The sequence below is a fragment of the Mytilus galloprovincialis genome, chromosome 11 (assembly GCF_965363235.1).
Source record: "Mytilus galloprovincialis chromosome 11, xbMytGall1.hap1.1, whole genome shotgun sequence".
In the NCBI taxonomy this organism is placed as follows: Eukaryota; Metazoa; Mollusca; class Bivalvia; order Mytilida; family Mytilidae; genus Mytilus; species Mytilus galloprovincialis.
In genome coordinates, this window is record NC_134848.1 from 22,400,185 (window position 1) to 22,415,255 (window position 15,071).

The window sequence follows — 15,071 nt, forward strand, 5'->3', positions numbered from 1 at the left end:
ATATGAAAAATGTATCAAATATGCCCAAAAAACGTCTCTTTTCAGACGGTTTTTGTCAAAAATGAAAGTGGCCGCATCCATGTTCATCCTCAACATTTATATATGTTATGTATTATCATCAAATACAACTTAAGTTTTAATATTATGAATGAACACGAATGCGGCCAGTTTCATTTTAGACGGAAACCGTTTAAAATTTAACTAAAATACTCACATTGTGAAGATTTCAGTAATTTAGCATGACTTAATGATGCCAGTACCCGATATATGTGCATTGTTTTGTCAAAAACAGCCCATATTTATGTAGCAGAAGCATTCTACTTTTCAGTAAATAGCTAAAAGATTACATTTTCATACTTTTGTAAAACTGCTTTATTTTGGGGCCAAAAAGGGGTCTTACTGAACCTACTCCTTTGTTTTACATGCACACGTATAAAAATTGCGGTTTTTATCCAACACAATCATAGGTTTAAACGTAGTTTTCAATTTAGACTCGTTTACATTTTTTCGTTGGGGCTTGTATCATATTTTCCCTTCGGTTTATATGATCCGTTCATCCTATATTGACTCTTAAAATTCAAGATTCTGGTCCGTTCATCTTATATTGACTCTTAAAATTCAAGAGTCTATCTAAAAATGAGGGTACTTTTTATATTGCCTTCCAAATACCGTTTTGATCCCTAACATCACTGAACAGACATTTATTGTCGAAATCCGGATCTGGTTTACTAAAAAATATTGACACCGTATGTTTGTTACATAACATCGTGGCCACAAGTTAAATTTTTTTTTCTGTTTAGTATTAAATTTATATTAAGATCCATTTTGTTACATGTTGTGATCAATTTTATTTGGCAATCGCCAATGGCAGTCAGCAGGGTTAAAGAACATCAGTTGTTCGACCTGTTAGTCAAATGCGTTTTGTTTAAATATACTTTTTCACTTTTTTGGTCTTTTGTAAAATGTTGTTAGTGCTGTTTTTAGACCCTTCTACAACGAAATTTGTTTTACATGCACACGTATAAAAATTGCGGTTTTTATCCAACGCAATCATAGGTTTGAACGTAGTGTTCAATTTAGACTCGTGTTAATGGTGTTAGGCATTAGTCTTAAATCCTGAAAAATGTGTGCAGGCATTAAGATTAATGCCTAAAATATAAATGCAAGTAAGTAAAGGAAATTTATTCATTTAAATAAAAATATGTTTGCTACGAGAACTGGGGCATGTTTATCGAAACTGTCCTTTTAAGATCGGTCCCATAAGATGTTCTTCGGACAGAAATTATGATAAAGTTAGACCAGACTCAAGATATCGACCAATCCTAGCGACCAATCAAGCTAGCGACCAATTCTAGCGACCACTTAAGAACCCAATGAGAATCAACTTGTCAAAGAATCATAATGTGGTATATGAGAAAACCACAAAACGACATAATGAAACAACGTTCTGTTAAAAATGAAATCTTGCTACCATTACGGTTTATATTGTTTTTTTAACCTTTAAATAACTAGAGAGATCCATCATATCAAGTCAGAAGAGAGACTACAACATCAATGTCGTCTGTAGCCTAATGTACTGACTAGTTTGGCTGCTAAATGTCAGCATCAATATAGATCAGTAAAGGGAGAACGTCCCAGAAAATCGTAAAAAGTCAAAATATCGTAATACAATAAAAACACAAAGGAGATAGGGTATCTGTAATCAGCAAATGCACAGCGAAAAATACACAAAAAGCAAAGCAACAGAACAATCTTTTTTAGCGAGCGATATTTATTCCCCTACATAAACACATACTTTATGTTATTATATATGTATTTATAGAATGGAAAGTGCGCTCCTCTACGTATTTTACTCTATCGAGAAGGACACTAGTTGGGAAAAAATGTAAACTATATTTTGTGGTCTTCTTTACGTTTCTCGGTTTTCCAAACTACATGTATTAACCGAGATCGTAAATAAAAATCAAGGATTGCAAATAAAAAAAATTAAAAACGGATCGTATTATATCCACCAATAACATAATAGTTATATACGAGTAATTTACGGATACGAAATGAGAATAAAAAGTAAACGAATTGAATTATAGAAAAAAAAAACAGCAGTGTTTGTCTATGATGATTTGCTCGCACAATTATTTTCCAAATTCAGAGAACCGTAAATAATTTTAAAAAGAACATATTTTAATAAATATGTGTACCTAGTTTAAACTTGATCTGACTACAACGTCGTCTTAGATTCCATCTAATATATTATAAATGGATGGATACACGGACAAACAAACCTACATACCAGAAACATTATGGTTTTACTGTTGAAGACGTAGCATATAATAACTATTTAATGTTAGTTGACTTAAACTCGTTCCTATGTACAATGCATAAGCTTTCAAATAAACGAAATAAGAAATATTATGTTCGAAAGAATTACTATATACTGGCTTTCTATATATTCGGCATCCTCAAGTGGTCCGAGTACACAGTTATCGTCCTTTGATTTTTCGTTGTCCACATATATAGTCCTAAGTGTGGACAGTGTGTTACTTGCCATTTTTTTTATACTCTTCCTAATGTATTTCTTCATGTTTTATGCCTCAAATAGCAAGTAGGGGGATTAAAGCCCAAAAAAATTTGTGTCATGAATTTTAAAATAAAGTAGTGATTTGGTCCGGTTAATAAGAAAAGGTTAAAAAAATAGCACATCGAAAGCTTTCAAAAGATTTCAGGACCCCTTAACATAAAATTGTCCATATTTGGAGTTAGAGTCAATGAATGTTTCTCTTATATTTGGATATTATTGACAAAGTGTAGGTGGGTTTCAATTTCCAGAAGGTTTTAACTCCCGAAAAATCATTTCAGTGGGCCCTGCTCTGATTTATTACCTTTTATTTGAACCATGTCCGGCGACAAATTTTGCCGTATGGAGCTTGCGAGGCTTGCCAAAAGAATGTACGTTGGACACAAAAAAAAACTTTGCCGTAGGGAACTGTACAGAAAGACTGAAAATTGAGCCCATACCCATAACTGTATAGGTACCTCAGACTTTGGATGGCCAGTGAAGTCTTCAGGTACACTTTCCCACCAAGGGATTGATACGAGTTGAAGATATGGATAATAGCTTTCAATCTAACCACCTGCAGTCAAGAACTTTGCCGTAGGGGGATGGGAGTAAAGCGACAGCTGCCACCACCCATAATGGACCAAAATGAGAAATTGAGTATGTTGTTGTCAGCTTTCGGTGCACTTTCCCACCCGGGCATTTTCATGAATAAAAGGGTCTGGGACAAGCTTTCAGTCCCACTGAAGTGCACCTGACGACCCAAAGTCTGAGGTACCTATACAGTAATGGGTATGGGCTCATGTTTTCACTCTTTCTGTACAGTTCCCTCCGGCGAAGTTTTTACCCACACCTAGTGGGATTGAAAGCTTGTCCCAGACCCTTTTATTCATGAAAATGCCCGGATGGGAAAGTGCACCAGAAGCTGACAACCCCATACCCAATTTATCATTTTTGTCCCTTACGGGTGGTGGCACTAGTGGCTTTACTGCCCCCCCCCTACGGCAAAGGTCTGGACCGCAGGTTGTTAGATTAATAGCTATTATCCATATCTTCAACTCGTATCAATTCCAGGGTGGGAAAGTGCACCTGAAGACTTCACTGTCCATCCAAAGTCTGAGGTACCTATACAGTAATGGGTATGGGCTCATGTTTTCACTCTTTCTGTACAGTTCCCTACGGCAAAGTTTTTACCCACACCTAGTGGGATTGAAAGCTTGTCCCAGACCCTTTTATTCATGAAAATGCCAGGGTAGGAAAGTGCACCAGAAATATTATGTATATATATATGAGTCTAAAAGATTGTGTAACAATACCGAGAAATAGATGGAAAACAAAACACTAAAAAGTGTTGCATATCATCGCAAAAAGATGGAAAAACTGAACAGGTGATATAAATTATACAATAATTGCAAATATTTTGGCTCAACAAATGGCCTTCGTCAGTGTTAAAAGTTTTAACAATACTGATATATAATGTATAAGGTGTAAACATAGATCAGTAATTATATAGGTAAGTTTTGGTCGATTGATTTTAATCCAAAATCCTGAATATAATAATATAAACATTAGACTGTAAATTTAATTATTTAATTCTCTTGATTCCATCTGGAAAAATGACACGTGGCGTTGCTAAGGAAATTGACATAAAATTGATATCGTCGTCGTAGGATAAAAAGCGACAAACAAATCATCATTGATCATCTCAACTCAACTCGATTGCCTTTCGATCATCCGATGTTCAGTACTCCAGTACTTTGATTTTATTATTGCTATTATTGTAACTTTTTTAAAAAAGAACATCATTAATTTTATCCAAATCTGCCTAAATGTACTGATTAAATTATTGACTTCCTATACACTAATTCGCCGATGATTTTCCGTATGCAGTTATAAATATAAAAAAGAGCATGCAAACCACTTGTATTTTTGTCCGCCTGATGAGTTAAGCCTTTTTAGGTGATTTTTATAGTTCGTTTTTATGATGTACTGTTTTACCACTGTACCAGGTAAAAGGGGGGATCCGGCCGCTGACATGTTTAACCCAGCAACATGCTGTATGTTTGATTGTGCCTGTCCCAAGTCAGGAGTCTATAATTCATTGGCTGTCGTTTGTTTATGTGTTACATAATTGTTTTTTGTTTATTTTTTGTACATAAATGAGGACGGTAGATTTCTCGTTTGAATTGTTTTACATTGTCATTTCTTCAACTAAATGGAATTTTAAATCGAAAAGGCTAGAGTAGTCAATACTTTATCATTTTAGCTTGTCAATACTTTATCATTTTAGCTTGTTTGAGTAGATCAACATACAATTCGAAAACCGATATTTCGTATTGAGTTACAAATCAGTTTAAACACAATTGCTCAGTTTCCATTGTAGAAATTTTTAAAATGTTGGTCAACTGAAAATTGCTAGTTGTTCTATCATATCAATTTGACGTGGTGTTGTCATGCCAAAAGCAATTAGTTAATACTTTTATTCTTAAATTAAATTAATTTTTAATGAATTTATCTTTTTAATTTCAGAACTCATTGTAAATAGGTATATTGTGGAGAGTTGTCTCATTGCATGATTGGTAATTATACCAAATCTTCGTTTTTATACATGTACCAAAAGGAATCAGACCTAATGTATAATTTGAAACGTAACACGCGCTTTTCGTCTTCATAAGACTCATCAGTTACGCTCAGATGAAAAAAAAGTTAGAAAGCCAAACAAATATATTAACGTTGAAGAGCAATGAGGACCCATAATGCCAAAAGATAAATAGATGCCAAATACTGCTAAAATAATCACACTCAATGTAAGATGATAATTAAAGGACTTTGTATTAAATATTAAGGGTAAATAACTGATATAAGAACTGGCGTATCCAGAGAATGAACCCTCTTTTTTCTTTTTCCTTTTTTTTTTTATCTCAATACTGTACACTTTTCTTGGTGTTCCGAGTGTTATAACCTTCCCCTTTTCATCTTATTCGAAATGGTTTGATTTGCGCTTGATACGATCCGTGTAATTCCCCCGGTTACCTGAGGGCACCGGATACCTTAGAACAGATTAGAAAGGATACCTTAAACAGATTCGACCACCACATCTCGTGTAATACGATATTTATCCACTCTCGACAGTTAAATTTTAAATATTTAAAACGCTCGACGAGACTCGCGTTTTAAATTTGAAAATTTAACTGTTACGAGTGGACAAATATTGTATCACACTCGATGCAGTGATAAAATCTCTCTCTCTATATATATATATATATATATACAACTCGTCTAAACATCAACCCAACAATGTTAGATTTGTAAATTTGCTTTCGCAAATTTTTGGTTTTTCCCTCGCCGGGATTCGAACCCATGCCAGTGAGATATCGTGACACCAAATCGCCTGCACTGTAATCGGTGCGCTAGACCACACGACCACCTGGGCTTCAAATAGAATGAAATTCAAAACAGTGTGGCTGTGGCCATTGATTGACACATTAAATTCATCCATTGACTGGGACAATTTAGGTGAACGTTTGTATGTAACGACCCCTGTTCACGACGTACCTACTATAGACATTTAAACTGTGGGGTCACCAAAGGTTGTCAACACCTTAATAAATAAAGTAATTCGAAAAACGTATCAGAAATAACACCATGTTTTGATTTATATCAATTATATAAATCAAAACATAAAAGTTATTCCTGATTATTTTTTTGAATTATTTTATAATTAAAGGCGTTAAGAAACCTTTGGTGACCCCGACATTTTAAATGTCTATCGTAGGTACGTCGTGAACAGTGGTCGTTACAGACAAACGTTCATGTACATTGTCCCAGTCAATGGGTCAATGGATGAATTTAATGTGTCAATCAATGGCCACAGCTACACTGTTTTGAATTCCATTCTAAATGAAGCTTTTGGTGGTTACCTTTCCACGTCAGTTTTAATCTAGCGTCGTACTACAGTACATGATATATAAGACATGAAGATGTGATATGCGATAAAATTTTCCAAATATATTGCGGAATTAACACTTAGATTAGACAATTTAATTAGTATATTTTAATAACTGAAAATTTTAATATAATAGATAAAACTACTATAAAAAATCAACACAATACATATCCTCAACCGTAGATCATCGTACATTTCAGATAGATAAGTTTGCTACCTTTCGAAGACACTAAAGAAACTGAGGACAGGAAACACTTAGAACGTAAACTTAAAAATAATGTATATTATTGTTTATGGTTCGGTTTGGTTTTGTTCTATTGTTGTAGTATATTATGACAAACAAAAAAATAAATTCATATATTACGAGTTTTATATTTATCTTTTTGAACATCAGTCGGTGAATTTAAACATTAAGATTCGTTATATTGATGAACATGCACCCAAGAATTGAGAAAGAGAACTTGATAATTTATTTGAAATATGAGCAGAATACCAGTCAGAACAGATAACAAGAGCTTAATTTATTCAGTCCCCAGGCTTCAGATATCAAGCGAAAACTGACCTGTGATGACTGTACTTGTTTATTTTATGTCTTTAGAATGTTTACTTTTACTAGTTTTAACTGTAAATAGACTCTTATGCATGTATCAATGTGCTATGCAATGTGCTATGCAATGATTTTTCAAAAAAATTAAGTCTCCCAGGTCAAACCTGTCGGTCCCAAGCCAGGATAAAAGAGAAGGATAGTCATAAAAACCCAATATTGCAAAAGCGCAAATGTCCTGTGTAAAAAACGCAAATGTCATTTTTTTTTTTAAAAACGCAAATGTCCTATGATTTGAAGCGCAAGTGTCCAAATAAAAAAGCGCAAATGTCCTATGATTTGAAGCGCTAGTGTCCAAATAAAAAAGCGCAAATGTCCTATGAAAAGGCGTAAACGTCCCGCGCCGCAATACCAGTATAAATATGGATAAATGAAAGTAAATTCTGAAATCCGCTCGGTCAATTTAAAGGAAAAAATTTACTTACCGCTATATATTATGTTTATTGAGATGATCCTAATATTACTCTAGTTTTAAATTCCTTCAAAACCATGCAATTAGTAAACGATACAAAATGTTTTCATTAGAATTTGAAGATTTCCGTAATGACACTAATACAACCAATAAAGTGAGCAAACTGTCAAAATACGCTTTTAACTTCAATTAAAGTATAGAGATTGCAGTTCAATATTTGTATGATGGTTTTGTGTTATCACGTGCTCGTATTATTGGAAACCAATTACCAACTCTAATATTATATTTATTTGTAAATGCATGATGTTTGTTAAACTGGACCCCTGCTGTTGTTTCAATCTTATCTACATGTGTCGAAGTATCAATCAGCGGGTGGCCAGTTAAGATATTTGTTTCAGTAAACAATATCTTATTTAAAATCTCTAATTATGGATTCATTTTGAAATTCTATTGTCTGTTATTCTACGCTGCAATTGTTGTCTGTTTTTTTTTTTAACATTTTTTTTAATCAAAAGTACTTTACCTGTTTTTCTTTTATGAAGTTCTTTTGTTTGTTTTGTTTTGTTTTTGAGTATTTTTTTGGGGGGGAGGTGTCAACAGATTAAAAATATAATGAGTCATGAAACAGAACTCCTTCCGATAGATACTTTTTGAATTATACTCATTGTTTAATAAAAGGTTATTGGAGTGACTTGGAATTACAGAATAGATTTGAATGGACAAAATGTGCAGAAAAAATGACCAAAAATATAAAGTTTAGTTAAAAAAATGGGTAAAAAATTTATACTACACAAATCGTATCAAGCGCAGATCAAGCCATGTGGAATACAATGAGGGGGGTTATAACCCTCTGAACACCAAGAAAAGTGTACATTATTAAGATACAAAAACAGGATTCAAACAAATTGTAATTGCGGTATATGCCGGACCTCTCCACTATCTTAATGAAGAAGTTGAAATTTATTACACGTTATTATCATCTTTTTAGTCAATAAAATTATATAAAAAATCAATGATTTAATTCTTAAGCAAGTAGAATATTTCAGTGCCTCGCCAATCAACGTTACGGGTTCTAATAGAGCTTTCTTACAAATTGACGAAAGGTACGTATGCTTGACGAATCATACGTAAGACTCGTTTAAGGGATCCTTTCTTTTGACATATTTAAATAATTATCCTACATGCAACGACACTTATTAAATTGGATTTTTCTTGGGATATATTCAGGATTTCGGGACGTACGATAGGTTAAAATATGATACCACCAGGTCGGAGGAGATAACACTTCAAAATATCCTAAATATAGAGTAGTCAGGCGAAAACAGTTCCCCTAATAGACTAAAAACCGGCCCTCTTCAATACTACAATGTTGCACTGTTTAACCTAAAAAAAAAAGTCAAAGCAAATACATTGTCTTCTTCCCTTACAGAAAAATGAGAAAAATCAAAGCACAAATACTTCCTTGATTCAAAATTTACAACGCTCAAATTAATAAAATGAAAATGAAGAAAACAAGATGATCTTCAAACTATGCCATATGCTGGTGCTCGTTTAATAACTTTTGAATCATCGCCTCTCCCCTGGTAATATTCATTGCTCGCCCCCTTAATGTGTATATATGATACACCGGAGCAATTGAAGGGTTGTTTTAGTGTATAATTATGTTTTGCCTATTGTCCTGGACCTTCATGAAATATTAGCCACTGGACGATAAGTGACAACTTTACGTCTATCTTCCAAACATGTGTACTGTTAAATCGTCATCATAAAATCCACAAAATTGTAGATTTATTTTCTTGATATACAAAATCTGTTTTTCTAGATTTATTTAACATTTCTTTTTAAAAACATTGTAGCATATATTTTTTAGCAAATCTCGATATTCCACTTTTACAATTTGCTGAAAGTTTACTATAAAAAATAAAAATAAATGTGAATCTTGTCGTTAAATTTAGACTAACGTACTTCAATAATGCCATTGAAATGTTAATCGTGAAACTCGTGCTTAAAAAATCCCGCGGAAATGTGTGTATTCGTGGTTTACGTCAGTAACGTATCGGACGTAAGTGTATTTGACACTATTTTTCTCTGTTTGATTATATAAAAATCGTGTATTATTTACGATATCATTATTTTTGAAAAACAAACTTGATTTAGAAAAGAATGCTTTTTTACTGGATAAAACAAAGACTCTTTTAACTGTTATTGTGGAAATGAAATACGTGCTCCCTTTACGTTCGTTCGTACCTTTCGTCAATTTGTAAGAAAGCTCTAGTGAAACATACCTGTAGTGTATTAATTTACGTATTAACAATATAGAAACTCGGAAGTGATGTCCGGCAGGTCAAGTCGATTTAACAAATAAAAACAAATTCTGAATGATTGATTTGCTTGTTTTTGGTTTTAGTTTAGCAAATATGGGATCGTTTGTTTATTAAAATTAATGTAAGTTCATCAATTATACATTGTAATTACGATGGAATATATGATTAGGTAGTTATCAAAAGTACCAGGATTATAATTTAGTACGCCAGACGCGCGTTTCGTCTACATAAGACTCATCAGTGACGCTCAAATCGAAATATTGATAAAGCCAAACATGTACAAAGTTGACGAGCATTGAGGGTCCAATATTCCAAAAAGTTGTGCCAAATACGGCTAAGGTAATCTATGCCTGAATGTATATGAGGGTCGATAACTGTGTCCTTGCACCATTAATCTCGCAAGTACGGGAAGGGACTAAGTTATTTGTTGATGGGTTTTTCATATCAACTGTGCTTTGCGAGACTTGTCTGCTTGTTCACATGATCAGTGCAAAACAATATACTTTATTTCGACTGGGTTATTTTATTAATTATACATGTATATTGTTCTTCTGATGCAGTTGTTGATTATCACTCGAATAAAGATCCGTTACAAAAAGTGTCATAAGTAGTGATGACTTTCAAATGTTTGCTCGTATCCAACCATCATGTGTTTAATACATATTTTATATATACATATTAGTGTCAGTGTCACCAGGGACATTAACTATTACGTTATAATGCTTTGTCTCTGGTTTCATAAATTCTATTGAATGACAATAAACATGATAAAGTATTATATTATATGTAAGTGATAAATTTGTCCTGGTAAAATATGTCTTGGCGGACAAATATTACTGTATAAAAAGTCCATGGTTACAGAATTTACTAGTATATTAAGTAGCTATAGTTGATTTTTTTATAGACTACTAGTCATTTGGTAATTATTTTTTTTATTTTTTTTTACAGGCTTGCGGGTTGACTTGAGTGTGATATATTATGTATCTTTTGTGCTGTATTTAACAATCATTTACAACCATGCTACATCTTTACACATTCATCACTATACCGCATCTAAATAAAGCTTTCTTGTTAAAAAAAATAATAAGAGATGTAAATAATTAAATGATTCGTAATGAGACAACTATCGACCAGAATTTAAAATACCTGATATAAGTATTGTGACTTTTTTACTTTCTTTATTTAGAGTGATCGTAAATTAATCAGATAAGCTTGAGGAGGGGTGGGGCTTCATATTAGAAGAAATGAAAATAGCACTAGCTTTTTGTTATAAATATATAATACATTCACAGTAAGTTAACAGACATAGATCATACGATAAAATAAGCTCTTCAAAGCTCTTTTAACTGTTTCTTGATGCGTGCAAAAATAAGATGCAGTACCGGGTTACAGGGACGCGGGATTGTCAAAGCGGAATTTTTTTGAAAGCGTGACACATGAAAGTCAAATTATTGTGCCGTGAAAACGGGAAATGAAGTCTAGCGGGACACGGGAAATTACAAAAATATCAGAATTGCTTACTTACATAGTGTAAGCGGGATGCGGGAATCTAAAAAAAAAAATAGTAACTCCGCGGGATCCGTGATCAGAACCCCCAATGAGACCCCCATTAATTGTGGCTTATTTTGGTCTTTTAAGTTAGTTTCTTTCCCCTACATTACTTGATCGTTTTTGTAAAAAAATAACCAGCACAACAACAGCACTCGAGGTCTGACAGTATTTAACCAAGAAATGGACAAAAAGAAGGCTTAGAAAATTCAATTATTGGTATGCACACATACGTACTAACCTGTCAGCACAGACAAATATATTTGTGTTACCGCGCCAAACTCGTATCTTCCACAGTGAAACAATCTTTCCAATGTTGATGGTGGTGAAAACCTAGTCTAAATAGTTATGACGTCTTGCAAGGCTATTTTATTTCTGGGATGCTTTCCTCCGACGAAGTGGAAATGTGATTTTTTCTCTAAACCAAATTAAAAAGTAGTCTAACATTTATAATAGAACTGAAAATACAAATTGAAAATAGAAAAGGGGAATGTGTGACTGTCAAAGAGACAACAACCTGACCAAAGAGCAGATAACAACCAAAGGTCACCAATGGGTCTTCAATTCAACGAAAAAATCCCACAACCTGAGGCTAGGAGGATCCAGCCATTTAAAGGAGGGGTTCCTAACCCAGGACAATTTTTTTTTGGGGGGTTCCAACTTCATGTCCCCATTCAAATGCATTGATCGTCCCAAAAAAAGGGGGGTTCCATCCCTCGGAACACCCTCCCTCCTGGATCCACGCATGTGAGGTATGCTTTAGCTTCCCATTAATCAAAAATGTATACTTAGTCTAGTTGAGTGATAATGGACGTCATACTAAACTCCTCAATATAAAAAAAAGAAACTAAAATTAAAAATCATACGAAAGTCACAAAGGCCATAACTTCTGGCTCCTGACTTGGGAAAAGTGCAAAATGCAGTGGGGTTGAAAGCCTTGACTAAATTCCTGAAATTACAATTATATAAATCATCTTGCACCTTTGAATTCTCTATTGATATAATTAAGCTCCTTTTTAATTTTTAAAGAATTTAAATTTTGCAATTTAAAGTTAAGGATTTTATTCATAAAAGGGAGGATTTTTCCAGTATACTATTAATAATGCTTTGAGCAATTTCATGAAACTTGGTAAACTATTTTTGTATACATATAACTAGCTGCGGAACCGTAGCTCTTAGGTCCTTATGTTATTTTTTGACTATTTGCGGTCCGCAAATAGTCAAAAAATAACATAAGGACCTAAGAGCTACGGTTCCGCAGCTAACATATAACATAATCATCATGATCATGATAATTTTCCTTTCAATTTTAAAAAAAATTGATTTATGTCATTGTACTATTGGGAATTGGATTGTCTCAAGAATGCTTTCACCAATTTTTATGGTGAATTGTTTTTATATCTTGACATAAACATGATAAACTCCCTTTTAATTTTCATGACCCATGGTGGAGGGGGCATTACGTTTAAAACTTGATCGTCTGTCTGTCTGTCCCAAAGTTGTTTTTTGTTCTCTTACAGTACTTTAGTTTGCCTCAACCAGATGTAATTAAACTTTTACAAAAGCTTATTATTACAATACTCAGATCAAGTTTGAATTTTGGTCAGTGTAACTGGCTGTACTAGAGTTATGCCCCTTTACAAATAGAAAAAAATGCTGAATTTTTGGTTTCCCATTCTCTAAACTTTAGTTTGTCTCAACCAAATGTTATGAAACTTGTACACAATGCTTATCACCACACAATACAGATTAAGTTTGAATTTTGGTAGTGTCTCATTTACTAAATTCTAGAGTTATGTTCTTTACAAATAGAAAAATGATAAATTTATCGTTTCCGGCCTAGAGTAAATTTAAGTTTGCCTCAACAAAATTTTATTAAACTTTAAAACAATACTTTTACCACAAAATCAGATCAATTTCAAATTTTGGTAGTAAAACTTGTATTGTTCTTCAGTTATGTTTCTTTAAAACTTTGAATAATATGTAATTCGAATTACGTGTGAACTCAGCATCATGACATCTTTAAATTTTGTAATGTATTGACGTAACAAATTTGAATGAAGGTATCATAGTTAATTTTCTACGAAATCTTATTATTTCGAAACATCGTTCTTATATTCCTATGCGATATTTTCAAGAATATCATATTCTACTAATGCACTACGAGAGTGTTGAACTACCTTGACTTGCTTTAAAACCTTTCCACGGTTGGCAAGAATATGCTAAAATGTGAATTTTCATCCACTTTTTCTGCTACAATTTTAGTTATATACACTACTAGTAGATACTTTACAGCCAGGCAAACCTACTGAAGCTCAGTACAAAAAATCAATGCATGATCTATAAGTTGTCGTTGATTCGCATGGTCGGTAAAGCATATTTTGAACGCATGTAATGTTATTTTTTGCTACACTATTATTTAAATACAATACTATAATATCGTTTACAGCTTCGCAGAGCTATTGAAGCTTGATTCCCAAAATGAATGCATGACCTTCAAGCTGTCGTTGATTTCAAGGTCGTTGTCGATAGAGTATCTGTTGATTTTTCTGTCATATTGTTGTAAGTTGTCTGTTTTGTTGAAGAAACATCTGTACTGGATTGATGTTCAGCAGTAACTGGCTTCTCAGTTGTATCTTGGACCTTAGTAGTTACGTGATCAGTAGTTGTTGCTTGGTGCTCAGTGGTGCCATGGAGTGCAGTAGAAACTGATACTTTTTCTGATGACGAATTTGTAGTGGACTCAGTTATCAGACCTGACTGAGTTGTCTTTGCCTCAGTTGTCGCCCCTGATTGAGTTGTCTTTTCGTCCGTTGTCGCCCCCTGATTGAGTTGTCTTTTCCTCAGTTGTCGCCCCTGATGGGGTTGTGTAAGTTGTCTGTTCTGTTGAAGTAACATCTGTACTGGATTGATGTTCAGCAGTAACTAGCTTCTCATGTGTATATTGGACCTTAGTAGTTACGTCATCAGTAGTTGTTGCTTGGTGCTCAGTGGTGCCATGGAGTGCAGTAGAAACTGATACTTTTTCTGATGACGAATTTGTAGTGGACTCAGTTATCAGACCTGACTGAGTTGTTTTTGCCTCAGTTGTCGCCCCTGATTGAGTTGTCTTTTCTTCCGTTGTCGCCCCTGGGGTGCAATCAACAGTTTTTTTCTATGACGTCACATTTTGATGGACCATGCATAAGTGACCCTTAGTGGTGGACTGATTAATAGAGATACTTGTATAAAACTAGATATCACTGGAATCAGAATGGTCTCTTATTTATAATGAAATAAAAAAAAATGTGTACTTTTAATATTATTAAAAAAATTCCATCCAATGAACATGGGGAAAAAAAAGGTCTTATTTGAACATAAAAAACTTGAAACCAGGTCATGTGCACACCCATGAAGACATGATCCATGCACATTTTACATAATCAAAACTGTATGAAATTTGTAGGTTTTTACCTGACCTTTCAAAAAAAATTTGTTTCATTTTACGGTTTCCTGCTCCGAAAAGAGCTACAGTAGTGGGAGATATTAGCAGGCAAAATCGAAGGAATTGTGCAAATGATGATACAAGCATGAAAATTACCACAAAGCATCATTATTATATACTTTTTAAGAAACAACTGCTGGCCATAAACAAAAATCATTTTTTCAAGATGGCCACGGCCTTTTTCTAAAATGGCTTTTTT

At 33.6% G+C, this 15,071-nt stretch overlaps 1 protein-coding gene across 2 annotated transcripts in view; it reads right to left on the bottom strand.

Annotated features, from left to right (window-relative positions):
• The window catches only part of LOC143051875 (uncharacterized), a 70,452-nt gene that overhangs the window by 21,371 nt on the left and 34,010 nt on the right, over positions 1–15,071 (bottom strand). The window contains exon 1 of one of the 2 annotated variants that reach the window (XM_076224865.1): positions 7,530–7,654. The exons of the other annotated variant lie outside the window; for it this stretch is intronic. The gene's annotated coding sequence lies outside the window, so the exon portion shown is untranslated. Of the gene's footprint in view, positions 1–7,529; positions 7,655–15,071 lie in introns of those variants that run through there. 2 annotated transcript variants of the gene reach the window in all.